This window comes from Euprymna scolopes, chromosome 36, assembly GCF_053919585.1.
Source record: "Euprymna scolopes isolate OS-2025 chromosome 36, ASM5391958v1, whole genome shotgun sequence".
NCBI classification, from domain to species: Eukaryota; Metazoa; Mollusca; class Cephalopoda; order Sepiida; family Sepiolidae; genus Euprymna; species Euprymna scolopes.
The window spans coordinates 14261744-14288948 of NC_136517.1; the positions used below are offsets into that span (position 1 = coordinate 14261744).

General features: G+C 33.7%; 1 protein-coding gene across 1 annotated transcript in view; it reads left to right on the forward strand.

The window, feature by feature from the left end:
- LOC145260350 (uncharacterized) overlaps positions 1-27205 on the forward strand; it is a 359041-nt gene that overhangs the window by 1574 nt on the left and 330262 nt on the right. The window lies entirely within an intron of this gene.

The window sequence follows — 27205 nt, forward strand, 5'->3', positions numbered from 1 at the left end:
GCGGCGACAAAAAATGTCTCGAACGTGAAGGATTTCTCCGTCTCTGTCCAAGGACAGAAATCTGTTTTCATTGCAGTCCAAAGGCCGGGTAGTACCAACCAGTCATGTTGATGAGCTCTTAACTAATACTTATAGATTACATTAGTTCAATGTTACAGCTTATTTCGCTGATGTGGACTACGATCAGAGTGTAGTATCCGTTTGTCTTCAGTCGGAAGAGGAGAATTCTTATACAGCTATATGTGCATACTGGTAGGATGCATCCCAAGTGACAGTGTAGTATATCAAAGTATGCTCTGACACCGGACAATAACTTCATTGAGCTTGTTATGTGAAACAATTTAAACGACATTATAAGAGATAATTAAAATAATATCTATAACTTCATAATCGATATAGCTCAGGTATGCGGCACAATAAGGATCGATCCCGAAACCGTTGTTGTTGTAAGTGACATTTTCACAAGGTTACTGAACTCGAAGAAGAACAGTGGACGCATTGTGATGGTGCCGAATGATTTTTGACTAATAGAAGAGCCTCAAGACAAAATGTTTTTTTGTTAACCGTTGCTTCGTCACGATGACTAGTCTCCCAAACCAAAATGACGACATGGCATTTGTTATTTGGAGAGGTTCCTCGGACAATTAAATCAACGGCAATTTTTAGGGGAAAGTACAGAATATGTAACAAAACCCTCCGATCTCCACGTTAAAAATTGTTTTCTAACTAATATAATGTTTGTTAGAAACTCTTTATTAAAGCATACGAATAAGGAAGGTATGGGGCTTTGTTAACTATTCTGTACTTTCATCTACTTTTTATTACATTTTTGGTACTCATGCAGAGAGTGATCCGGTGCTGAAATAATAACCTTATTATTTAAAAAGCCATTCTTAACATGAGGAGGGTGTTTTGTACCGATTCTGTATTGAATAAAAAAAAAACATAAAACTTTAATTAAACGTGGAAATAGCGCGGATCACTCTCTGCATTAGCACCACATTTTTAAAATGTTTATCAGAGATTTTTAAAATATTTCCTTATTGGATTGATTTTCAGGGTATTTTTTAAATGTCAAATGCAGGTATTGAGGTTTACACTTTAAACTTGTTATTCGGGTTTCGCTTCAATGATACCTCCCTCCTCCCAGCCGAGGGATGGTGGTTAAAAAAAATAAATAAAATAAAATAAATAAATAAAAAATAATACATTTCGAGATGACCCTCTGTAACCTGCGACCTTGACTCGAGTCATATTAACCTGGGGTCGTTATATTAAAAACATAAAACAAACAAAAACAATCGTATTAAATAAACTCACACACATTAAAACACAACCGTAGTTGTTTTTAGTGCTTAATTCGCCTTTTCCTTAGTGGGGTTCGAGGGGGGGGGGGGCTATGAACTTTTTTTTTTCAGTAAAGTTTGCACTATTTGGTTTTATTGGTAAAAAATGTGATTCCGTGTAATTTTTCAAGTTATTTATTTATGTATTTATTTTATTTATTTATTTATTTATTTATTTATTTATTTTGCAAACAACAAAACGATTCTATTTCAGTTCGTAAATTAGTCAAATGGGGTTCGGTTTTACTCTCAAACAACTTATTTTCACCTCAACCAAAGTAAAAAATAAATAAATAAATAAATAAAAACACTCAATTATGGCCAAATTTTAATCCTACACGTGAACGCCGAAATGAAAAGTTGCCAGGAGACATAGTGATAAACAAATCTGGAATTATGCTAGCTAAGGAAGAACGGTAACTCATGATTCTAGTTTTCTCGTCAAGGTAGCTTTATAATCTTCCTTAGCTAGCATACGTCTCAATTTGTTTATATAAACATGTTATATGTCGTTTGACGACTTTTCATTTTGATGTTGCAGTTGCAGTTGCACGTGTAAGATAAAACTTGCTTTTAATTGCTTGAATTAAATTGCCTAAATAATAAATTAACTTCAAAATAATATCACATAAAAATAAGCTGGTTTAAAAAAAAACAAACAAACATGCACAGTTATTAAAATAAGAAAAAGTCTCCTAAACACGTCTAGTGAAATATTTATAGCATCGAAATTGTTAAGTTTACAAAAATAGAGAAACTGTTTTTTCTTTTATTTCTTTTAGCAAATAATCTAAATTAAGAGACAAATGAAATCGCTTCCCTATTTTTGTATTTGTGATTGTTTTAAAGTTGTATTTCATTTAAAGTTCCTTATCTTCAAGAAATATATTTTTATTAAATTATTTTATTAAAATGGGGTCAGTGAAAATTCCAAAGTTTCTTTAAAGAAGTGACAAGTGCTTGTTGAAAACGTGTGTACACACACACACACACACACATATACATATCTATATATATATATACGCTTTTAAAAGAAGGGATAATTAACAGTAATAATTTGATAAAATTAAACTCCAATTGTTATTTCGGTATTATTATACAAACACCGTGACAGCGTTAGGGTTAGGGTTTAGGGTTAGGGTTAGGGTTAATTCGCTGTCACGGTGTTTGTATAAATTTACCGTTATTTCTTTTTTTAATTTTAAAATGGTAAATCTTGAAAGTAGAGTGTTGCCTTTTCTTTTCTTTAAGATATTTTCAAACCTTTTTGTGCTTAAAAAGAAAGTAAGCCAAGTTGGCTTGGAATGTGAAAAAAAAAAATCTAGGGCTGGGTCAAATTTTACTTTTTACCGCACACCGTCAACGGTAAAAAAATAAAAGTGAAGTTTTATTTTATTTATTTACTTATTATTATTAGTAGTATTTTTATTTATTTATTTATTTTTGCGTACACGTCAAAATCCTGGAATGTTTTTGAAAACATAAGTAGAATTTAGAGTGGAATTCACTTTACTATGTAAACAACGTAAAATGATCATCTACTTCCTGACCACTCAGCATTCTTTTAATCACAGTAGGGCAGAACGAGTTATTTTATATTTGTTTTCGTGTTACTACTAGATTGATTTATTTTATTTTAATTGTTCGTATCGCCATCCGGACTTGGGGTTAATGTTATGTTAATGAAGGCTATGTTTTCTGTTATCTGTTCTAGACGCCTTACTTAAAATAATAAGAATACAGGTGACGGGAATCTGCCTAAAATACAACCCCACTTAGTGTATTGTTTTTAAGCATAAGGAAAACAGACCTTTTTTTTATCCAGAATTCAACCTAATTGAAAACATACATAAACATTTTTATGATGCAGTTGCAGTGATGCCACTGATGCAGTGATATACGTACTCAAAAATTAGATAAATTAATCAAGTAGTTTATTTTATTTTATTTTTTTTTTTAATATCGAAAATAATTTTTTGTACTCATCCAGAGTGATCCGTGCTGAAATAATAACGTTATTATTTAAAAAGCTATTCTTAACATGGGAAGGGGAGGGTGTTTTGTACCTATTCTGTACTTTAACCTTACAATTGAATAAAAAAAAACATAATAAAACTTTAATTAAAAGTGGAAATGCGATTTAAAAAATAGTGCAGATCACTCTCTGCATTAGCACCCTCGAATTGACTTATCTTTCTTTAGTGATTAAACATGGCGGATCAAAATACGTCTCCCTTCGTCATAACAATTGATTTTCATAGTTAAAAAAATACTTGATAAATTTACGTGGTTTTTGGAATGACATTTATATTCCGTCACGGTGGCGTACATCAAGCATTTTTCTGCTTTTTTATTTTATGTTTTTATTTTTTAATTAGGTTGAATTCTGGACTTGCACCCATATGTCTTGCATGACATATGTACGATTCCCCAATTAAATGACCCAACAGCGGTTGGACATGCCGTAAATCATACAACATATGTACTTACTTTTTAGAAAAATTAGGCTCAGGCCACGGGATGGAGTTGGGGGGGGGGGTGAGACTAATGAATTTAAATTTCCAACTTGAGCAACACAGAATTTGTAGTAAGAAAATATTGTTTGATAATGTTAATGTTTATATTGTTGTAACTTAAAATATACCAACAACTAAAAGGAGACTTCGACTAATGGTGTCGCTAGTATTTGCTTTTTCTGCGAGTCGTTAGTAGTGGAAGACTAAGAGTCCGAGCAACCAACGAGCAGCAGCAGCAGCAGCAGCAGCACTAGTATGACGCCGGAGCGGTTGTATTTCATCGAGATTCGAGACCATCAATGATTTTTCTGACGCTCTGTTCGAACTGTTGCTTGTATTGATTGGTCACTGGCGACAAAGTGGTATTTACTTAGGAAGTAGCAGGTCTACTCGGCGTTGCCCGAATGAGAAACATTAACATGTGACATGTTTCTTTTAAAACTTCTCTACCTCCTCCTCTCTCTCTCTCTCTCTCTCCCTCTCTTCCCCTCTCTTCCCTCTTCAACTGATTCAGAAAGAAAATGAAAACTAACTCCTTGGACTAGTTTCAGTGTTGTTTTTTAAACAACAATCGTGCTAGTGTGTGATAGGGATCCCAAATATCTGGCCTCGGAAAATTTAGGTCCGTGGTATTAGCTGACCGGTGTCATATCAATTAACACATCATTGAATTAACATGGATGTAATCAGCATGAGCCAAATTTGGGGAACAGATGACGATGCAAAATTTGGGGAACAGATGACGATGCAAAATTCGGGGAACACATTACGGTACAAGAGCATTTTTAATGGAAAAAGATATATACTTAGAAGTAAAAATCCATCTGTATTCTATTTATGAAAGAGAAATGACAGAGGTGAAACGATCAAAGACACATTGTTGGAGATCCCTGTGAAAAAATTGAAGTCAGAGTAAGCTTAAACTTTATTTAACCAAGAACATCACAGAGTTTACGCACTCTGGCAATAATTAAAAAAGAGGGAGATTTTGGAATAATGCTCAAGGGAAGTAATTCACTTCCAGAGAGCATAAATAGATTAAAAAGAGTTCTTTTCAACACATCCTTTGCTGCTCGGATATCTGAGACCGTATTATTGTCATGGGAGAAAGGATTAAACGGAATCTCAGCAGCAGGGTTAGGGTTAGGGTTAGGGTTAAACCGAAAAAAAGAAAACAAAAGTTGAAAGCTGGTAGTTTTCAGTTAAATACTGAGGACTTCAACAAATTTTAGTAGAACGTCACAGATTCAGCACCTCTGTATCCTCTGAAGAGTCTCTCTCGCGATCATCTGAGATGGGAGAGTGAGGAAGTGTAGGAACTGAGTTATCAGCAATGGAGTTCTCAAGAGCATTTGGCAGAGGATCAGAAGAGTTGAACTGCAGAGGAGTATTTTGTAGCTGTTGGTTCTCAGGATCAATTTCTGCCTCCAAATTGCTAAATCTATCACCCAATAGGGACACAGTTGTCTCCTGTCTATTATTGAAGCATACATAAGTATAGTTAGGATTGATTTCAAGTACGTCAACAGTCTAGACTACAGGCTCATACATGTCGCTTTAAGAGGATGGATTTAGCGTTTATTAGCCACATAGGATTAGGAATGGAATCTCTAGTTGTTGATTTCCTTTGAAAATCGAAGAGATGTCTGTGAGGAGTATAGTTGATAGTTGGTGGAGGTGGACAATAACGAACAAATGATATGGAGGGCTACATCTAGTATTCTTTCCCAATTTGTAATAATAAGATTTCTCAACCCTAGAGACAAACTCCCTGTTTGCAAGATGATTCCGTTATATCTCTCCACTTGACTGTTACCATGAGGATTGAAGGCAATCGTTTAACTGATAGCAATACTCTGAGAAAGCAAGGATCCCTTTAGTTTGTCCGACATGAAAGGCCCCCTCGATCAGAGTGTACAAAACAAGGATTTCCAAATATAGAGAATAGACTAATCAGGAGTTTCCAGACAGTTGCAGCTGAAACATCGGCACAAGAGAAAGCAAAAGGAAAACGAGTATTCGTCAATCACAATTAGTATGTAATTGCTGTAAGAATTTGAACGTAATGATCCCTTGAAATCCACACTTATTCTTTCAAATGATTGACTTGTTTTTATGAGTCTGAGGTGCTACCTTAAGGAACCTAGGTTTTACTTCGGCCCAGACCTGACAGGCTTTTATAACTGCTTTCACATCTTCCACAGAATATTGCAGATTCTTGCTCCTAACAAAATGTACCCTCTCCATCCTGCCGTGTGACATAAGTCTGAGTGCAAGGAGTGTAACCTGTCAGCAGAGGCAGTAGAGGAACAAATTCGAGACAAGGCATCCGCAGCAGCATTTTATTTCCCAGGGTGATAAGCAACGTCGTCGCTAAAAGTTCTAGCTTCCATCTTGTGATCTTCTCACTTTTAATTTAGCTCTTGATTTTGGGTCGAACATAAGAGACTGATTTTTGGTCAGTGATCAGCTTCGAATGTTTTCAAAGCAGTAAATTTTGCCATTTTCGGATCACTTTTACCATTGCGTAGGCCTTCTTTTCACCTACAGAGTGTTTTTGCTCGGCAGAGGTTAAAGTTTGTAAAAAAAAAAGAAGGGCCCCGACCTACAGTTCTGGGTCCAAGAGGCAACGATGGCATATTCCAAAGCATTCATTTCAATCCCAAGAGGAAGAGAAGAGTTTATGGCTACAAGGAACGACTTAGCAATTTCTTTCTTCAAGTATTCAAAGCCATCTTTTTGTTCCTTAAGGGGGGAAAATTGCTTCAGGAATGTAATTTTTCAGAAAAGTTTGATATCGACCTGGAATAGTGGAAGGACATTTCCATAGCTCATCAAAGAGAAGAAAGGTTTCCAGGGACAGGCAAGTCCATCAATCCTTTGAGCATGTCAGAGTCAAGTTTTACTAAGCCTTTGCTTATAGTATAGCCAAGCAAGTCTATAGAGGTGAGAGAGATGTGACATTTGTTTTCATTCAGTTTCAGTCCATACTTAGTTACAGCACTCAATAACGTTTTCAAGTTAATGCGATGTTTAGCTTGATTTTCTCTGCATACTGTAACATTATCAATGTAGGCGAAGATTCCTCAGAGGTTTTCTCACTTAATGATATCATCAATGCCTTGTTGGAAACTTGCTACTTCATTGGTTACTCTAAACGGCATTCGATGAAATTGATACAGAGATCCAAAAGCTACGAATGCTGTATGTTTTCATTTTTCTGTCTTGATGATGAACACTGGTTAGATCAAGAGTGCTGAAAACTTGGTGATTTGCAATCTCATTTATCACGTCCTCTATTCGTGGAAGAGGATGAGCATCGAGGAGAGTGAATCTGTTTTTTTTTTTTTTGAGCCACCGCGGAGATTGAGAAAGCTTCAACCTTCCCTTAGCATATGGAATATTTTAAACTGAATACATTTTCTATCTAGTAGGATATGTCTCATGGGTTTAACTGCTATTAAGCGAGAGTCGGGGGTTAAATTCATAAACAGAGATGAATGAGACGTTTTTAATTGCGGTCAGTCTACAAACAGTGAGAGGGGGGAGGGGTCCTCCAAAAGGTATTTCCACTGAAGAATGTTGACTTAAAGATTTATGCCCGAGAACGATATCACTGCATAGTGCATAGGTCGGCCATAATCTTTAGCTTTATATTATCGTACTGCCTTTCATTGAGACTTAAAAAGACAACACAATGTCCGAGAGTAGAAGACGAATGAGAACTGCTTGCCATCAAACTTCTTTCAACTTGGTACGATAATGAATGCAAGCCAATTTATCAGGGTGGATGAAATTTTCAGAGCTTCCAATATCGACGAGTATGCACATAGGTTCCTCATTAATCCCCCCCCCCCATAAGAACGAACAAGATTGACTCTCTGATAAAGCACACAAATTGATGTTGCAACAGGACAGTTACTCTAGTTTATAGTAGCTGCCCTCAGTGATCTGCAGACTCGTGCAAAATGATCCCTTTTTATTTATACATCCTATGGATGGAAATTTTGATAGAGCATCTCGCCCTGTCATGTTTTGGGTTTCCACAAAAGGAATATTTCGGTTCGGAGCAGACTGCTACTGCAAGTTGCTCAGTGCACACTGACTGGTCAACCATTACTTCTGTTTTTGGTGTAGACACAAAGGCAGTCAGGGAGTCCAATTTAGTGAATGAAGTTAACTGTGTCTGGGCTTTCTAGTGTGACAGCATGGTTGTATGCCACACAAAAATCTAGTGTTCTGTTTTCAAAGAACCTCTATCTGATGTAGGATAACGAAATCCCAATTATAAATGGATCCCTGATGTATTCGTCCCTCGCCTATGTTGCTATCACAGCCTGAAAATCATGGTCCTTGGCAAGTTCTTTCAAAGACTGCAAATATTGCTCCACGTTCTCCTCTGTCTGCTGCTAATGGTTCGCCGATAAATGACAGAAATGCTATTTTTCGGCTGGACGAAAACCTCGCATAAATAACTGCTTGGTAATCGTTCACATCCGAAATGTGTTTATAAATAGGCGGAAACATGAGATTGATTAATAAATTGAGTTTTAATTCATCCGAAGGCTCAGAATCAGTGACCATCTCCAGAAAAGTGTTAAGACTTTTTCCAATGACACCCTGTGTCCGCAATGTTTGATGTTGTAGCGTCCAAATTCAGTTGATCGAATCTTAGGTATTTCGCCATTGCTCTTAGTTATTTGCACATACATGGAGTATTGTTGCTACATCTCAGCTAAGACAGGGTTCAAAAAGTTTCCAACTCTAGACCTTGCACTGTCAACCAAGCGCCAACCCCTGTCCCATCACTGCAATGTTGCATCCTTATGCCCTTTACAAGTATTTAAATGAAATGTGTTCTGACAAATGTGAATACTCCTGACTAACCCAACAAGAAGCAAAATCCCATCACGTCACTATAGAGGTCCCAAGATGCTGAAAAACCTACTTTGTGACTTTCCTAAATCTGCTAGACTTTGGAATTCCCTCCCTTTTTCTTGCTTAACATTCAGGAATTTAAATATAATCTGAACAGATATCTCGCTGCTCAACTCCCTACCTAGTGCCTCAGTAGGCATGTTCCCATTGCATTCCAAATGGCAATATGTCTTGTTTGAAGTAAAACAGGAGTAAAAGTTTGAAACTATACTCCTGTTTTCTCTGGCTTCAGATGCAGAAAGAAGACTATTGGTCAATTTCAGACAAAATAAGAGAAAATCATCTATGCTAGTATAGATGCCTAATACACATGGACAACAAGACTCTTGTGAAAAGTAGGTTCATCTTGGGAAAAGATAGAGAGGATGGCCAAAAAAAAAAAAGATGGTTGGGTATTCTCTAATCAGATTTCAAAATTGCCGAACTAAATCTTGACTTAGATTTTGAACATGCAAAGCGAAATCCAGTGAAATCCCTGCTTCATGGAATATATACAAGAAGATGCCGCTCAATTTTCCAAATACTTTTTTGCCGTTTGATGCTATTTTTTATTCTTAAAATGTGAAATTTAATTTTTTGCCAGAAGCATATAAATTACTACAAAAGAATATATGGAATCGTCATAATCCCCCCCTCTTCCGCACACACACACACACACACACACACACATATATATATATATATATATATATATATATATATATATATATATATATATATGTTGTTTGCTTTTTTTGTGATATGTTTTGAATGAATACAATTATTTACAAAAGTACAGTTTTACCTAAATGCGAGTTGGGAATAATTTTCCCTTTAACCAATTTGGTACCTCCACATGGGGAGCGGTATATATATTGTTTTTAAAATATAATTATCCACTGACACGTGTTTCGCCGTCTATGACTCATCACAGTGGCTGAATCTAGCAAGATTCTGCAGAATGAAATGGATTTGTAAACAATGTACCGAATTTTAACATGCTGGAGGATCTGTTTTGCATGAAAAATAAATATTTGGATCTTGGAATGTAACTATACTGTTATTCTTTTATGTGTGCTCTGTTGTAATATTCAACACACATTGAGCTTCTAAACAAAAAGGATTGGTATACACAAAAAAGTGAATATAATTGAAAAACATTTTACCAAAACAACACATATTTTACTAAAACAGCATATATATATATATATATATATATATATATATATATATATATATATATATGAGAGCACCTTTTATCATTAAATGGAGGAAAATTGTCCACAAACCTTCAACTTCTCTGAATTGAAACAATGCTCACATTGCAATGCTGAGAAGTACCATATTCTACGATTCATTCATGATCCAGGAAAAAGCTATCTTAATGTGCGAAACAACTATCTAAAAGGATGTATCCACAAAAGGAAAGCACTCCTCATCAACTGAGACAAGCAAAAAGCCAAAACGATTTCAAGTAATTTTTTATCTGTTTTTGAATAGTTTTATAAAAATATAGATTTAATAAGCCAATTTGAAAGCCTGTTAAGAAAGCCATTTAAAATAGCAATTTTTAAGTTTTTCAAGCAATAGACATATACTGAAAGTAATGTACAAATAGATTTTTAGGGTTAAATTAGATTTATAACATCTATATTAAATCTGACTTATAGATAGATAGAATAAGTTTATTTTATTTTTATTTTAGTTATATTTGTAAAAGGTACAATACTTAGGTTAGTTTAGAAAAGATATGTTTCTTTAATATTAAGAGTAGTATTGGGTGCCGATATTGGTTGGAATATAGAGGAATATAACTTACGATTTATTAGTATTTATTTATATGTACTATAATGTAGGTGTATGGGTTTTTACACACGTTTTTTTTAATAAGTTTTTTTTTTTTTTTTGCAATTTTGATTTTAGGTAAGCATATATGTGCATTTATTATGTATATACATGCTTTTGCAGATTTGTGTGTGTGTGTATATATATATATATATATATATATATATATATATATATAGTTTTTTAGAAGATAAAAATTATTTAAAACAGTATATTAGGGTCTTAAGGAAATTGTAAATAAATACTAAATTTTCAGAAAATATAGTGGGTTTATGACATCTTCTAATTTAATTTGAATATTAACTTAATTATATATTATTAATTATTTTATTTATTATATTATTTTATGGTATACTTGTATATCAAAATTTTTTATTTTATCATAGTAAAAAAAGGGGTTATTTTTTAGTAAAGTGTTTTAATTATTTAATTATTTTGTTCATAACAACTGAAGTTTCCCTGGCAGAGAAAAATTAAATTTGTATTTTTATAGAATTAAGGTTTTCTAGTAGGGTCCTTATAATGATATATAAATAAATATTTTGACAAAGAAAATTGATAATTTAAAATTCAATTAGATAGTAAGGCTATGGCGTTTAAAAAATGGTTTAATTTTTTTTAAATATAATTTTTAATTTTTAATTTTGATTTTAAATATGAATTTGATTTAATTTTAAATTTGTCCAATCTGATAGGTTAGTTTTTTTGGAAAAAATTTTGATGAGTATAATTTAAATTTTATATAAAATAGGTTTTTCCAGACTAATTAAAAGAAATTTACACTTGACCTATATTAAATTAGGCGATTGGAAGGAGAATATAAACATGTATAATATAGTATATTTAGAAGAAATAAAGTTCAATATAGTATCATATAAATAAAAATAATTATTATCCATTAAAGTTAGGTTTGAAAATATCCGGTTTTAAGATTTTCTTTTTTTTAAAGCCGGTCAGGCCTTTACAAAGTTGTCTCGCTTGGACAATTCCGTTTAAAACCGGTAAAAAAAAATATTTAAATTAACCAAATTTTTTCCATTGGTGACGCGATAAATAGTTCACATTTATTATAGTTATCTATTAATAACAAAACCATATTAAGTGTGTACCAGATATTCTTTTTCTTTTCCTTTTATGTTTCTTTCGTGCCCAAAATATTAAACGGGCAATTTTTTAAAGTTTAATCATTTGAAATTTAAGGTTTTTTAAAAACGAGATTTGCACGAGATCTTGTAGTATATGTGTATGTTTCCACTTTTGGTTAGAGGCAGATTAGATAGATTGGTTGAAGAGAACTTTATACTGGGACCTAAAACAGTTCCATATTATCAGGTTTGAAACCGACAGTACCGATGGCTTATTTATCTGAACTTCTAAGAATAAAACTATAAGTTATTACGCTCTTATTTGGAATTTTTTTTCCCTTATAATACAGCACTCTGCTCAAATTCTTTTTGCACAAAAATATAAGTGTGTGTGTGTGTGTGTGTGTGTGTATATATGCACACACACACACACAATGTTATTGTTTTTTAGAGGTTAATGCAAGAGTGCTCAATACCGAAGTAGAACAGGGTATACTTTTTATTTGTTTTCACATAACCAGTAATATGTTGCTACACAGTAACTAGAAACCTCTCCAGGCGATACAGCTTATACGAAAGCAAAGTTCGCAATGCAAATATCAGGCCTTCCTCGTCAGAGGGAGTTAATATCAGGAGGTTCTGTCAAATGTTGTGAAAAATAAGATTTGGTTGTATGTAAATAAGACCCAATAAGGGTTGGATTTGAGCCTGTATTTAGATATAAAAATGAATCGGAAAGGATGGGGGGGGGGTTAAGGATCCAGATACAGATAATGGAAGATTAGGAAGAAAAGTATTTGTATGGTATGGATGTGTGATGGCTGCCCAAAATCTTAAACAAACTAGTGTGTATAGGTTCAAATAATAGAGGAATGTGAATTTGACATATCGATGCTAAAAGGGGTTTCAGATTTAATCAGTTATTCAGTTATAAAAATGCTATTAATTTGACAACATTTGACAGAATCTCCTGATATTAACTTCCTGTGACAAGGAAGATCTGATATTTTCATTGCAAACTTTGCTTTCGTAACTAGCTGACCGAAACTGGTAATTACTGGTAACTAGCTGACCGAAACATGCTCATGACTGTGTAGCAACATATTACTGCTTATGTAAAAACAAATAAAAAGTGTGTGTGTGTGTGTGTGTGTGTGTGTGTGTGTGTGTATATGTGTGTATATATGTATATAGTCTTGGACTTCCGGTTTGTTGGCTTTCTTGGCTCTTGTGGGCTGCAAAATTGGTTCGGCTGTGGAAAATCATTATATATATATTCTCTCACACTTTCTGAACATTATATTGATTACTCGAAAGGTTAGCTTGTTGGGGTGATATTGTCCTTTCGAGTATATAAAATTCCTACTGGTGAGACGTCGGCTTGAGTTAAAGCTGGTTTGATACCTCATCCCTTGTTCAATATGAGGTAGGTTCTTTCCACTGTCGGATCTGTGCCATGGGTAGCTTGATCTGTGTAAGTTAATAGACATTCTTGTGTGTGTGGCATGTTTGCTTAGTTGGTAGAGTGCTCGCCTAGCATGCAAGAGGCTCAGGTTTACAAATCCTTAGCGCGGATATGTCTAACTGATGAGCCCAAATGAGGGTGAAACTCTAGTCTTGGACTTCCGGTTTGTTGGCTGCGACATTGGTTCAGCTGTGGAAAATCATTATATATATATATATACAGGGTGAACAGAAAGTCCTTGGACCAATTCAAAAGTGGTTTATTAATAGAAAATTACAAAAATATAAATTAAACATGAATGAAAATTATAAGTTAGGAAACCAAGAATAAATTACAAATTATTTATTTTCAATGTGATGTCCCTTCCTTTCGATTAGACGTTCAATTCTTTGTCTGAAGTTACCAACCGAGGCACGCAGCGTTTCCTGAGGTATTTTAGCCCATTCACTCAGAAGAGATGTCTTTAAAGCATCAACACTTGGATGAGCAACAGAACAGACCTTTGCCTCCAACAAAGAACACACCGAAAAATCCATGGGATTCAAATCAGGCGATGCAGGAGGCCACATCTCCTTACTCCAGAATCTTGGAAAATGACGTTGGCACCAGTCCTGAGTTTTTTCTGGAGGTGTGGGATGGTGCTCCATCTTGTTGGAAGGTGAAAGACTGATCTTTGAAGTGTTTCTTCATCTCTTCAAATGCTGGAACCAAAATAACGTTAATGTAGCGATCTGTGTTGATCTTAACCCCCTGCTCCACGAAAATCAGAGGCAACTTCCAAGATTTTGAGACTGCAGCCCACACCATGAGGGAAGACGGCTTTTGTTGGCGGAAAACTATTCTCACGGAGTCATCAATGTCTGCTGAAGATTTTGCATAAACTCTGTCGTTCTGATTGTCAACAGTCGCTTCAATTGTGAAGAGTTTTTCATCAGAAAAAACGATCTCTCGCTCTGCCGTGCCAGCCTTCAGTTCTCCAAGAAGAAACTTTGCTCTTTCAAGTCTCTTGTGCTTTTGGGCAGGTGTGAGGTACAGTCTCTTTCTTATCTTGTAGGGAGACAACTAGAGATCGTTTTTTACGATGGTTCTCATCGAGGTCACGCTCACATTCATGTATTTAGCCATTTGTCTTGCAGATCTCTTCGGGTTCCTCCTTACCCTCACTCGGACAGCTTTAATCACTTTCTTTGTTCGAGCAGTGCGAGGTCTTCCACTCCTAGGACGGTCTTCAGATGTACTAAGTTCTTTAAATCTGTTCACAACATGGTACACGGTGGATTTAGCCACTTTCAAGAGCTTAATAATCTCTGAGTTTGTCCTTCCCGCGCAATGAAGCTGAATTATGGCCTCTCGTTTGCTCATTTTTCTGAAAGTTTAAACAAAATTATTTTAATATTTTTGTTGACAATAATTAGATCAATAGTTAGACTAAATAATTACTTTATTCGAAAAGAGAAAAAGTGATTTTAACAATATTTAATTTTAAAACTAAAAATGGTCCAAGGACTTTCTGTTCACCCTGTATATATATATATATAATTAAATTTGCGGGTTTTTTGGTATGATTTTCTATGGAGAGCTGCCTTTTTAAATTTTTTTTTTTTTTTACTGGTTGAATTGGTAAAAATAAAAAAAACTTATCTAATTATTTTTTATCCGTGACTATCGTTAAACAAATTTATTTATTATTCATAGAATGACAAGAGGAAAAGCACGTGAGGTTGAAACTAAATAAGCTTCATCTTCAAGTTTGTTTCACAATAAAACAGCATGGTTATCCGGTGTTGCCCGGGGAGGAGAGGGGTGTTTAAACACCAAAAATAGAGTTAAAAAGTGTGTAACACAGCTTTCTTTTAAAACATCTCTCCCTTCTCTCTCTCTCTCTCTCTCTCTCTTTAACATCCTCTCTATATAATCTCCTCTCTTTTTCTTAAACAATTAGAAAAATCACCCTAATTGTGGATCCCCACTCCCTCGAGTAATTTTGTTCCTGTTGACCCTCAAAAGAATAAATATTCATACATACACATTACAACAGATTACAATTATTTTCTCTAACATATATCAATGCACAAATTATAACAGATTACACTCGGTGTCCCTGACATACGTAAATGGCGATATTGATATCTACCTAATAATAGTAACAGTATATGCAAAAATGTTTGTTTACAATGTATGAAAAATTCTTTCTATTATTGAAATTAAAAACGAAGTTTTGTTTAATTTTGAAATTTAAAAGTCCAAACTTTTTCCTTATATCAAAATTAATGACAAAATTTTACTTCAAATTCAAATTTTATGCATTGTATAAAGTGTTCTTATTGAAAGCCATGACAATGCATAGCACATGGTAAATATCTAATAAATAAAGTAAAGTCAGTCTCTCTATCGTTTCTTTGTCATTGATAGTTTTCTTCCTACAAAGTCAATATTTGATCCTGGTTTGCCAGTTTTGCTTATGGATTGTTACCATGTCAAACGCTGTACATCTCAGATAGAGACCAAACTCAGCTGTGAAACTAATAGCTAGAGAATAGCTCCTTTCCCATTGATATGGGACTCCTTGTTATGAGGCCTCCTCTCCAAGCTTAGAAGCACTCTCGTTCTAGTGGAAAGTACCCAACCACCTGAAAACTGGAGTGTGGCAATCAAAAGTTGCCATGACTAGGTGATGGCTACAAACTGACCCAACCATCTGCGATTGTGGAAATGGAGACCATACACTGCAACATTGCCTTGTTTGATGTCGACTGCCAAACCAGTGACAGTACAATAAAAATGCAAAGGACTGTAAAAAAGAAGGGAAATTGTCGTATGACAACATGCTTCAAAGACATACAAAGAAGGAAAAATGTTACTAGAGTGATTAAGTAGTGATACCATTACGAAAGTCAGTTAAAATGCGTGATGACGAAGACCCCCCCTTCTCCGTCATGTTACATATTTCTTTATCCTTTTACTCTCCCCATATTTGTTCTTCCTATTTCATAGAGAGAAGGAGAGCAGGAAATTTGAAATAAAGTTGGTGCACATATGAGGCAGAAAATATTAAAAAAAAAAATAATAATCATTTTGAAATCCAGCATTGTAAGGGGCATATGCAGAATGACAGAATCTGTGGTGAAGAAATTGTTAAATTCGCCGCGCACCCTAATTAACTCAATTTGGAGATTACTGCATGGGATAAAGGGCCAACATGCTTATATGTATTTATTGATGCAGCAGGAAAAGGGCAGACACCTCAAAGAATTATGCTTACTGCCAATCATGGAACAGACATGTTACTGCAAATATCTGAAAATAAACCAAATTTTCAACAGACGTCTGTAGGGTAGACGATCTTTGGGTGTATATATGCAAGCCATTTCAGTAATGAGAAATTGGTTTTGGAGGAAGGTTAGCTGTACACACGTGCTACATTTGAAGCATGATGTGCTGTTGGGAGCTGAGAAAACAGAATGAAGAAGTGATACAAATTGCACCTGACTCCAGAAAAGAGGTTGCTATCAATTTCTATCATTTTCAAAAGCAACATCTTTAAATGGTTTTTAATTCCGAAATTTATGCCTTAAAAGTTCTGAGAAAAGACAAACAAAAAAAAAACAAAAAAACTTTAAACAAAAGATGAAGATGCAGTTGATGACAGTACAATAAGAAGATTCAAGAAATGTTAATAGGTTTGCAGCTTCAGTCTATGCCCCCCCCTTCACTTCTAAACTTTCACAAAAAGCACTCATCTATTTACAACCACTGTCAACAATTTCCCTATCTTTGTCTCAATTTAAATGTAAATTCTATGAACAAAGCATCTTTCCTGGAACTGCCCGTCTGTAGAACTTTCCTGCTGACTGCAACATGGTCGTTTTGAAGTCCAATGTAAACAAGTTCTTATGGAGCTGTCCCCTTAAATAATCACATTTTACCCAATTTCCTCTACGATCACTACATTGTTGTCTCAATGACCACCATACATCCTCGAGTGGCCTTTGGGCCATGATGAGTGGTGAAACTTTTGACTGCAGTTCAAGGTCATTCTCTAAGCCAGAGAGACCAATTTGGATAGTATTAGGTAAACTCTACATCACCATTCAGTGATTCATTATGCCATTTCATCAAAAGAACTGCTGAATTGTGAAAATATTGTATCGTATCTTTGTTGCATAATAGCTCTACTTCTGGGTTCAATTTTTTTCAAAAGATGCTGCAAGATCAGGTTATCTAAAGATACAGACTTCCTGACCTAAAATGCACCAAACGTTGAAGTTATTGTTTGTTTTTTCTTTTCCTCAATCATGTTCTGTAAAGCCAAAAACAAAAATAAATATTTTCCTCTACTAAACAACCAAACCAAACACCATGAATAAATATATGAAGAACTTGAAACATAAAAACTTTTACGAAAATAACTTGATTCAGCATTGATTAACCTTTAAAGAGGTTGATATGCCGTAAATCAAAACAACCAAATTACTTTAGTCAGGGTCGTTCTTTTCATTCTGGTGATTGTCTAATGGTTACTTTCAGACTTGAAAAGTGTTAAGAGGGTTAGCTGGTATATTTATTTCATGAATAATCGGTCATTTTGATGGCCTTTTATCTGTTGGGCTGCGGCATTAGTTCTGGGAATTCCTAGGAGGTCCGCCCTCCCAGGCCTTGCATCTTGTCTTTTGGGTGAAGAAAGGTTATTGCTTACTGCCTGAGATGCCTCAAGGAATTCCGACAGAGCTGCTCATGCAATTTTAAATAAGTCAGAGTGCTCCTCCTTTAGAACTGCTGGCTTGACTCCACTTCCGACGTTGTGTCATATCTCCCTATGGTGAGAAGGAATTAAATCCTGTGATTTTTGACAGTTATGGACCCAGAATCATGACGTGTACTTCTGTAACATAATTTTGTTTGTCTTATTGTCCTGCTTGGATTGGAAAGAAAGCTAGATGGCACGCACACCCATATGCTATGAGAGTGTTAAATACGTCTTAGCAAGATCAACCCATGAAGCAGAAATGTAATATTAACAGACACCTTGCTGCTCAACTTCCCACAGTTCCTTGATAGACTTGATCCTAATTATTAGCCCATTACAATATACCTTGTTTGGAGTAAAAAAAAATTTTTTTTTTTTCTTTTTTTGTAGAAGTTCGAGTTTTTTTGTTTTTTTTTAAACTGGATTCTGAATTCAGCCATTTTTTTCTCTCAACCAATTCTGTGCTTCTCACTTTTAATGTCTTTTTAATGAAAAAAAAAAAAGAAGTTTATTCACCATAAAAATAAGACTTATTATGGTTATGATTCACAAAAGACAAATTCTTTTCTCAGCTGTTATAAATTATAAATGTTAGTTAAAACTAGTAGTCATCGTCACTATAATAAATTCGTTTATTGTGAATTAGCATGTTTTTTTATGTTAGGAATATTTAGGTTATGTGAAGAAATGCTTTAATTGTAGAAGGGTGAGAGATGGCGGCTCTGTCTTGTTCTTAGCCGACAATCACATCAAAATAAATAATTAAAAGGAAAGACTTCTTGGTTAAAAAAAAATTACAATTTCTAATGAACAATGGTTATTTTCTTTTGTGTGTTTTTTGTTTTGATTTTTTTTATATGTATTTATTTTTGCACCAGATTTTTAATTTGACAAAAAAAAAAAAAAAAAAAAAAAAAACGAAGTTTAAGAATAACAACATTTGATTGGCTGAAATTAAAACGACATTTTACTCTTTTTTTTTTCTTTGTCTATCTTTTTCTTCTTTTTTCCTGGAACTTTGGATTTTGGGAGTAGAGGAATATGACTCAACAACCAGAATTTTTTTTTTTTTATGGTGACCTGACAACAATCTTAGTCACGTTTTGTCATACAGTTTTGATAGCATGACGTAAAAGCTACTCTTAGAAGGCCTGATAATCCTAAATAGGGGAACTTTCTACTTATTGTCCAAATCCTTACAAACTTCCGAAACCAATGCATAATACATGAAGTAAGTTAAGGTCTTTTGTGAATTTTCTATCTGTAGCCTCAGACCACCACCACCACCACCACTAATTTTACATGTCGGCAGATGTTGGATGGCTTTAAAAATGGACTACTAAACTAACTTATCTCTGACCAGGTTGTTATTTATCTCAAATCCTTCCAACATTGCAATGGCGCCCAATGTTCTCAATCTACTTGTCAAATCCTTTTGTTACACTTCCCAGGGCTCCCGTCACAACAGGTACAACTTCTCCCTTCAACTTCCACAATCTTTTTATCTCGTTTTTCAAGTCTTGCTACGTTTCATCCTTTTCCTTTTCTTTTTCCTCCATATTCACATCAGCTGGTGCTACATCAATGATAATTGCCTTGTGTTTCTTTTTTTTCCAACAAGATTAAATCTTGTCGCCTTGCTTCAATCACATTATAACATTGAATATCCATATTCCACAATAATTTCACATTATCACTCTTTACAACCCTTTCTGGAACATGCTTGTACTATTTTTCAGTACTCCAACTCTCTTGCTTATATCCCAATGAACCTTTCTCGAAATATTGCCATGCCATATTCTTTTTGAGCTAACTTCTCACAGCTACTGACAAGTACATTCGCATCTTTCTGTCCACACAGTGGTATCTGAAAGAAATAAACATTATACCGGTTGTGATAGGAGCAGAGCAGCTGGCTTAATAAAAAAGAATCTTTAGAAATACTTAGAAGCAATCCCTGGAAGACCAAGCTGTAACGAAATACAAATAGCAGCCATAAAGGGAACAGTGTCTATTCTTAAAAAAAGCCATCGGATATGAATTTAAATCATAACGGAATCAAGTGTTAGCTCCAGGAGGAGTTAGCTCCCTTGATCTCTTAAAACTTACTGAAGTTAAATAAAAAAATTTAAAAAAAGTCGACATAGAGGACTTTCAACCGTTTTATCAATGTGATACTTCACATAATTTGTCCTTAACGCTTGCTCCTGCGTAGCACATATTAAGGCTTCTGCCTCCACCATTCGTCACATTTCGACAACCATCGCCAGGTTTTTCTCTTGTCCAATGCCTCTGGTAGATCTCTACTGAATTAGCCATGTATTTTCTTCTCAATTTATTCGTCTTTCATTTTTTTTTTTGTTTATTTATTGCTTTAAATTCCTTGCTCCTTACTAGTTCATTCTCTTGCAGTTTTTCAAATTTTGACACACCCTTTATAAACTTTTCTTTACAGTTGGATGAAGATGTACACTTTCAGACTATTTTTCTTCTTTTACTTATCGTTCTACACCTATAAGTCCTTGTCCTCCCTCTTTTCTTCACATATAACTTATCGACAACACTCTTTGGTTGAATAGCTCCATTCATTATCATCGTTTTCCTTGTCTTTCTGTCCATATCTTTCAGCTCATTTTCATTCCATTGAATAATAACTGCCCATATCAAAATATAGCTAATGTCCATGTGTTTACTGCAGATATTTTTTTTTTCAACTTTGACCTAAGAACCAACCATAGTTTTTTTTTAAATATATTTTCTTTTTTATTATTTCCTTTATTTCAGCTACTTTTATTTTATCTAATTCCATAATTTCTAGGTAGGTGTAGCCTTCTTTGCCAACCTTTTTTTTATTATTTTTCCATTAGTAAAAATGTCCAGTGCTAGTATTTTGTTGCTGTTTGTTTGTTTGCTTGTTTGTTGAGCATCTTTTCATAATGATTATTGTCAATATCATTCTGTTAAGAATTATTTTTAGAAGGATATCAGTTACAGGAAGAACCATGTGAACGTTGCCAACGCCCTTAAGTGACAGTGTTTCTGTGGAATGAACTGGGTTCGAACTTGACACAACCATGTTTTCAGCCCGTATTGTTAACCACTGGGCCAACGTTACTTTCTTGTTGCTGTCGTTGGATAAAATGTCTATTACTGATATCAGCTTTTGTGACCATCATCTGCTATGAGTTGCAGACTGGGATGAACAGGGTTAATGAGGACTGATTATTTTTTTAACAGGATTATTGTAATTGTTCGAGCGACTTCAAGAGTTTTGGTGGGAAGTGTAGAAAGAGAGCTAGTTAACGTGTAATCTTTATTGTTAAATGAGTATACGCACCTTCCATCCCTATTTACTGGCCTCCCCACAAGGGCAGAGCTAGACACAAGGTCGGTTTTTAATGTGCAGAAAATTCAGTTTCTCAAAAAGGGGGCCCTTTTGATTGGGACAAAAATTAAAATCGCCTCAGTATAAAAGGGTTTCTGCTTCACAGACGAGATAAAGTGTAGTAATAGAACAGATACTACACTATCTGTAAAATAAAATAAAAATTATTTGAATATGCTAAAATAGAAAACATCTTTAAATAAAAAAGAGCTAAAAATAAATCAGCTCTGAATCAAGAAAAATAAAGAATCTCAACAAAAAACTTAACTGACCTTAAATGACCCATAGAGGTTGATAGGTAAAAAAAAAAAAAGCCTGCAGCTACTTGATGTACTTATTTACTTGCCTCCCTACGAGGGCAGAGTTAGACACAAGATCGGTTTTAAATGAGGGGGAATCCAACTTCTCAAAAAAGGGCTCTCTGGATAGGTACAAATTTAAAAATTGCCTCAGTCTAGAAGGATTTTCCACTCATCGAGGTCAGTAAAAAGTGAAGTGTAGTATCAGAACAGATACTACACTTTGTTTCTAGCCAAAATGCCAAGAATATTGTGATGTAAGAAGCTAAAAAATGTTTCCCTTATACTTCCGTTTCATGTTAATAGTTTCGATTTCCGACTAATTTATGCATACGAAAATATTCGCTGCATCCTTTGTCTCTTTACGCTAGTCTCATTGATTTTTATTTCTCGTTAACTTTGCAGCAAATATATATTAATCTTTCCGCCTACATTCGGTTGCAGACATATCTCAAATGCCTTTCATTTCTTAGCCTTTTCTCTATCGTTTCTCTCTCCTCTTCTTTTTCTTCAATGATAGCATGGAGACCCGGCGTTGTCCAGAGGCATGGACAACAAAATAGAAAAATGTGTGGAACATCTTTTTAAAATACACTACCTCGTTCTCTCTCTTTCATATACACACACATACACACACATATATATATAAAATGAATGAATGACAAAAGTCTATATTCCAAATTTCATGATGTTGACCATCTTACAATTTATTCCTTTAATTCAGTTGACATTTACAATTCTTGACAGTATCTGTTTCGTACCTCAAAATCCATCACTTAATTATTATATCAATCAGTGAATCTATTTTGCCCTTATTTCCCTTATTTCTTCTGATGAGTTAAGGGCATGATAGAATCACTATATAATAATTAAGTGATTGATTTTGTGCTACAAATCAGATACTGTCAAGAATTGTAAGTGCCAACTGAATTAAAGGAATAAGTTGTAAGATGGTCAACATCATGAAATTGGGAATATAGTCATTTATTCATTATATGCTCTGTAATTACATTGAGCTTCTTAAAAAAGGATTGGTATATATAAAAAGAAAATATAAGTGAATAAAGAATATTTCCACTATATACATATATATGGAGACAGCACTAATCCTATGTGAGTTTAATCGGCTTCCTCCAAAGGAGGAAATTCCATGGGAGTTCGAAATTCACAAGCAGTCCCCTGTTGCATGTATATACCCGTTAGGGGAAATGACGGCGTTAGGTTTTTGCAGCATTTGCAGGAGGTATCGACGTCCTCCTGCATACAACATCTGGAATTCCGAAATTGGTCATCCATGTTGTACTGACCAAGCTCAACGTTGCTTAACTTTAGTGATCTAACAAGAACTGGTGTGTCAAAATGATTATGCTGTGTATATGTATGCATATATACTAGAAGGCCGCCCGGCATTGCCCAGCCATAAAATAAGCTTAAATATTATATTTTGATTAATGCAGATTTCGTATTTATTATTATATTTGAATTGTACCCAATATTTAGTAATGATTTAAAAAGTTTTTTAAAAAATGACTCGTGCGCCACCACCAAAAATCGAAACGAAAATGTTTAGCTTACGATTTACTTTTTCCTTTCACGTTAATGCCTGAACTATAAAGACATGCAAGGCTAAAAATGAAAACATGAACCAATAGCTACTATGTTACGCATGCATATTTGTAATGCCGTCGTTCTACCTTCATCTGGCAAATTCCATTTTTTAAATTTAAACACTCTTGTACTGATTTTCACCGGCTAAAACACAAATATAAAGTTTCACATGGGTTCGAATACCCTACATATGAAGTTTCCTGTTTGTAGACCAAAAACTGACGGAGGAGTTTGGTAGGTAAAATTTTTGAAACATATATATATGCATGCATTAATATATATAGAAAGAGGTTTGTTTACTATAAACTTTTTATGCAAATATTACGCAAGTATAAATCATGTAGAATATCTGCATGAATATAATTACATGTAATAGTTAACTAAAGGTGATCGTCTCATAAGAAAACCGAAAAAACTAATAGGAAATTAAGTAAAATTAATGTTTTAAAGAATATGCAAATTAGCTAGATCTTTTGTTAGTGAATGCAATTCCACGATTCATATATAAGAAAGTTGTATTTTCTTTTCATATAAATACAAAAAAGGGTTTTTAATATGAATATCAATACACAAAAAAAAATTTATAGGAGTATATATATATATATATATATATATTTTCTTTTTTTTATTCATTATGTAAATACAGTTATATCTTGCTACGATGTGCAGACCGTTTCAACCATGTTTGATCTCATCATCATATTCAAAGTAGAGAACCTTAATTTTTTGATTATTGCCAGTCATGGCATTATTTCTCTCCTAAAAAAATTAAGATGGTCTTGAACTTTTTTAATTTTTGTATTTTAATTTTTCTTGCCTCATGAAATCAAATATGATTAAAACGGTCTGCACATCGTAGCAAGATATAACTTTATTTACATAAAGAATGAAAAAAAATATATAATTTGCTCTCTTTGATTGAGCACTATCAATGACCTCTATTGAAATTCAATTATCAATTTTTGGATATCTTTCTACCTGGAATATATATATATATATATATATATATATATATATATATATATATATATATATATATATATAGCAATGAAGTACAGTTTAACCTGGATATAAGAAAAACGGATATAAGAGAGATTTTTTCTGGTCCCAAATTAGAGCCTGTGTTAATGTCCAGCATAACGCGGATATAAGAGAGGTGTAGTGGCCGAATAGGTTTCTTGTATCCAGGTTACACTGTATTTTAAAAAATAAACATTTATTTGTCTATAATAAAATTTTTGGCGATATAATACCTTCTTCAAGAATAGTCTTGTTGTGTTCTTTTTCTTCACCATTTCTTGTGGTATGTAGATATATAACGTTATAAAAGATGCAGACGGACTTTACCCTTGAAGAAGGCGCTATTTTAAAATTCTGCATTGTACTGGCTTTTTGTAAATTACAGATTTTATTCAAATTTAAACAATACTCTCATAGATAAAAAAAATAATCTACTTATATATATAGTAAGGTTTGACAATATACATGCCAATTAAGCTATACAACATTTTCTGTGTTTCATCTTCATGAGGATTCGTTAGGCTATTGTGTACAATCATTGTTGCTTCATGTTTTTATGCTTTTGTGGTACTGGGTTTGCTAGTCAGCTAAACAGATTCTTTGTTATTCACATATCCACTTATCATAACCAATGGGTGTGCATTTATCGGGCAAGGTTACACGTGACCTCTAATCTGCTTGTTTCTTTGTCCTTTTTGGTGGGGGGTCCGGTTTCTCTTTTCGTTGTGTTGGGAAGTGACCTAGTTTTAATCTGGATGTTTTCCACTTGCATTTTATTTTATACTGGTGTGTTTGTTTGTTTGTTTGTTTGTTTCTTCTTCTTCTTCTTCTTCTTCTTATTATTATTATTATTATTATTATTATTATTTATTAACGTTTTTTTTGTGTATGTGTGTTGTTATCTTAAGGTAAAGTTTATTTTGTGTATACATAAGTTTGCTATTTCACTCTTGCAGTTTAATAAATTTTGGGGTTCTTTAAAGTTTAGGATAGCTAATTTCTCAATTAAATATAGTCTACACGGGTCGTCTAAGTTTCTACATGTGCTGATTTACCATACTATTTTCTACTCTACTATCGGTGATCATCCACTTTCCTTGATTTCCCAGTAGTGCTGTTTTCATTTGGCGTTTTCTGTTTTTGAATGTACTTCTGTGATCATAATATTTACTTTTAAAATCTACAGAGGTCATTGCTACTTAACAGGTCGTATTGAGCTGATTTCCTTCCAGAATAAGTACGGTGTCTCTAACCATTGTACCATACAATGTTATTTAGGTTAAACTTGATTTTATATGTTAGAAGATCTAATAAGTTTGTAATTAATCAATATTATTATTCCGAAGAAGAAAAAAAATGCTCATTAATAAAATGTTTAAAGCTCTCTCTCAAATTTTCATTCAAGATTTTTATCTTGAACTCGTTCACATTTGGCTATACTTTGTTATACATGCAAAGAATTACATTGAGCTTCTTAAAATAAGGATTGATATATATAAAAAGAAAATATAAATAAAGAATATTTCCACATGTATATATGTGTGTGTGTGTGTGTGTGTGTGTGTGTGGAAACGGCACTAATCCTATGTGGATTTAACCGGCTTCTTCCAAAGGAGGAATTTCATGGGAGTTTGAAATTCACAAGCAGTCCCCTGTTGCATGTAGATCCCCATTAGGGGAGATGACGGCGTTAGGTTTTTGCCACTCTTGCAAGGAGGTATCGACGTCCTCCTACATACAACATCTGGAATTCCAAAATTGGTCATCCATGTTGTACTGACCAAGCTCAACGTTGCTTAACTTTAGTGGATCTTGGGTTTACTTTCCGTAGTTGAGTAAATTTCGCTTCCCTTATTTGGTTATTTAGTCCTCACATTCCAGGAGCGATGTTTCTTACAAAAGGGGAAGAATTTGCCGTTTTCTAGGTCAATCTATTTCATCTAACACTTATCGTTCTGCAAGTTTTTGACCTTGAAGTAGTTTTTTTTTGTTTGTTTTTTTAGCTCCCTACATCAAGTGGTTTCATGCCTTGTCTGGAGCAATTTTCATTAAAAAAAACAAAAAACAATTCACTATACTGAGCTAATAATAATAAAATAAAAGTAGAAACAAATTACAGAAGAAAATTCTCGAAATAGAAATTGAAACAAAATATGCTGCAATTTTAAAATGAATAAATTCTCGAAACAGTGTTTCAAGATAAACAACTGATGATCCCTGAACTATTGTGAGTTTGAGAAAGCAAGTTCATTCAGCGATTGCAGGAATTTAAATGACAAAATAATTTGCCAACAAAGACTAAAAATTAAATTAAAATTTTTTCAAGGTTAAAAAAGCTTCCCAAACTATATATTATTCTTATATACTAATGCTGCAAGTTTTTTGTTTGTTTCTGTTTTTTGTTTTTTTTCTTGCAGCCCTTATATATCCTTTTTCTTATTATTATCTATTTTTATTTGTAGATAAGATTACATGTTAAACATTTATGCCTTAATGGACAATTATTTTTTTTCTGTTGGTTTTCTTGATCTGCCGAGTATTTTTTCTCGTTTCAGTTGGTAAGTTGTGTATTAGGTTGTCGAGTGAATTTTAAAAAAAGTATAAGTCATATATATATATATATATATATATATATATATATATATATATATATATATATATATATAGCTACGAATACATATATTAATTGTTAAATATATTTAATATGTTAGTACCGATGTTAAAAGCAGATCGAGAAAATCAACAGAAAAATAAAGAAAGAAAACTCTGTAATTAATCAAACGTGTCTTGATAACGCTGTAAATATATATTATTATTATTATTATTATTATTATTAGCTGGTTGGATGACTGCGTCCCTTGTCGAGACCAAGTAGGTCCATTTCACAGTCGGATTTCACCACGGTTTGCTGGATCTATATTAGTTAATAGAATTTCTTGTGTGCAGGGCGTTTGCTCAGTTAGCAGAATGCG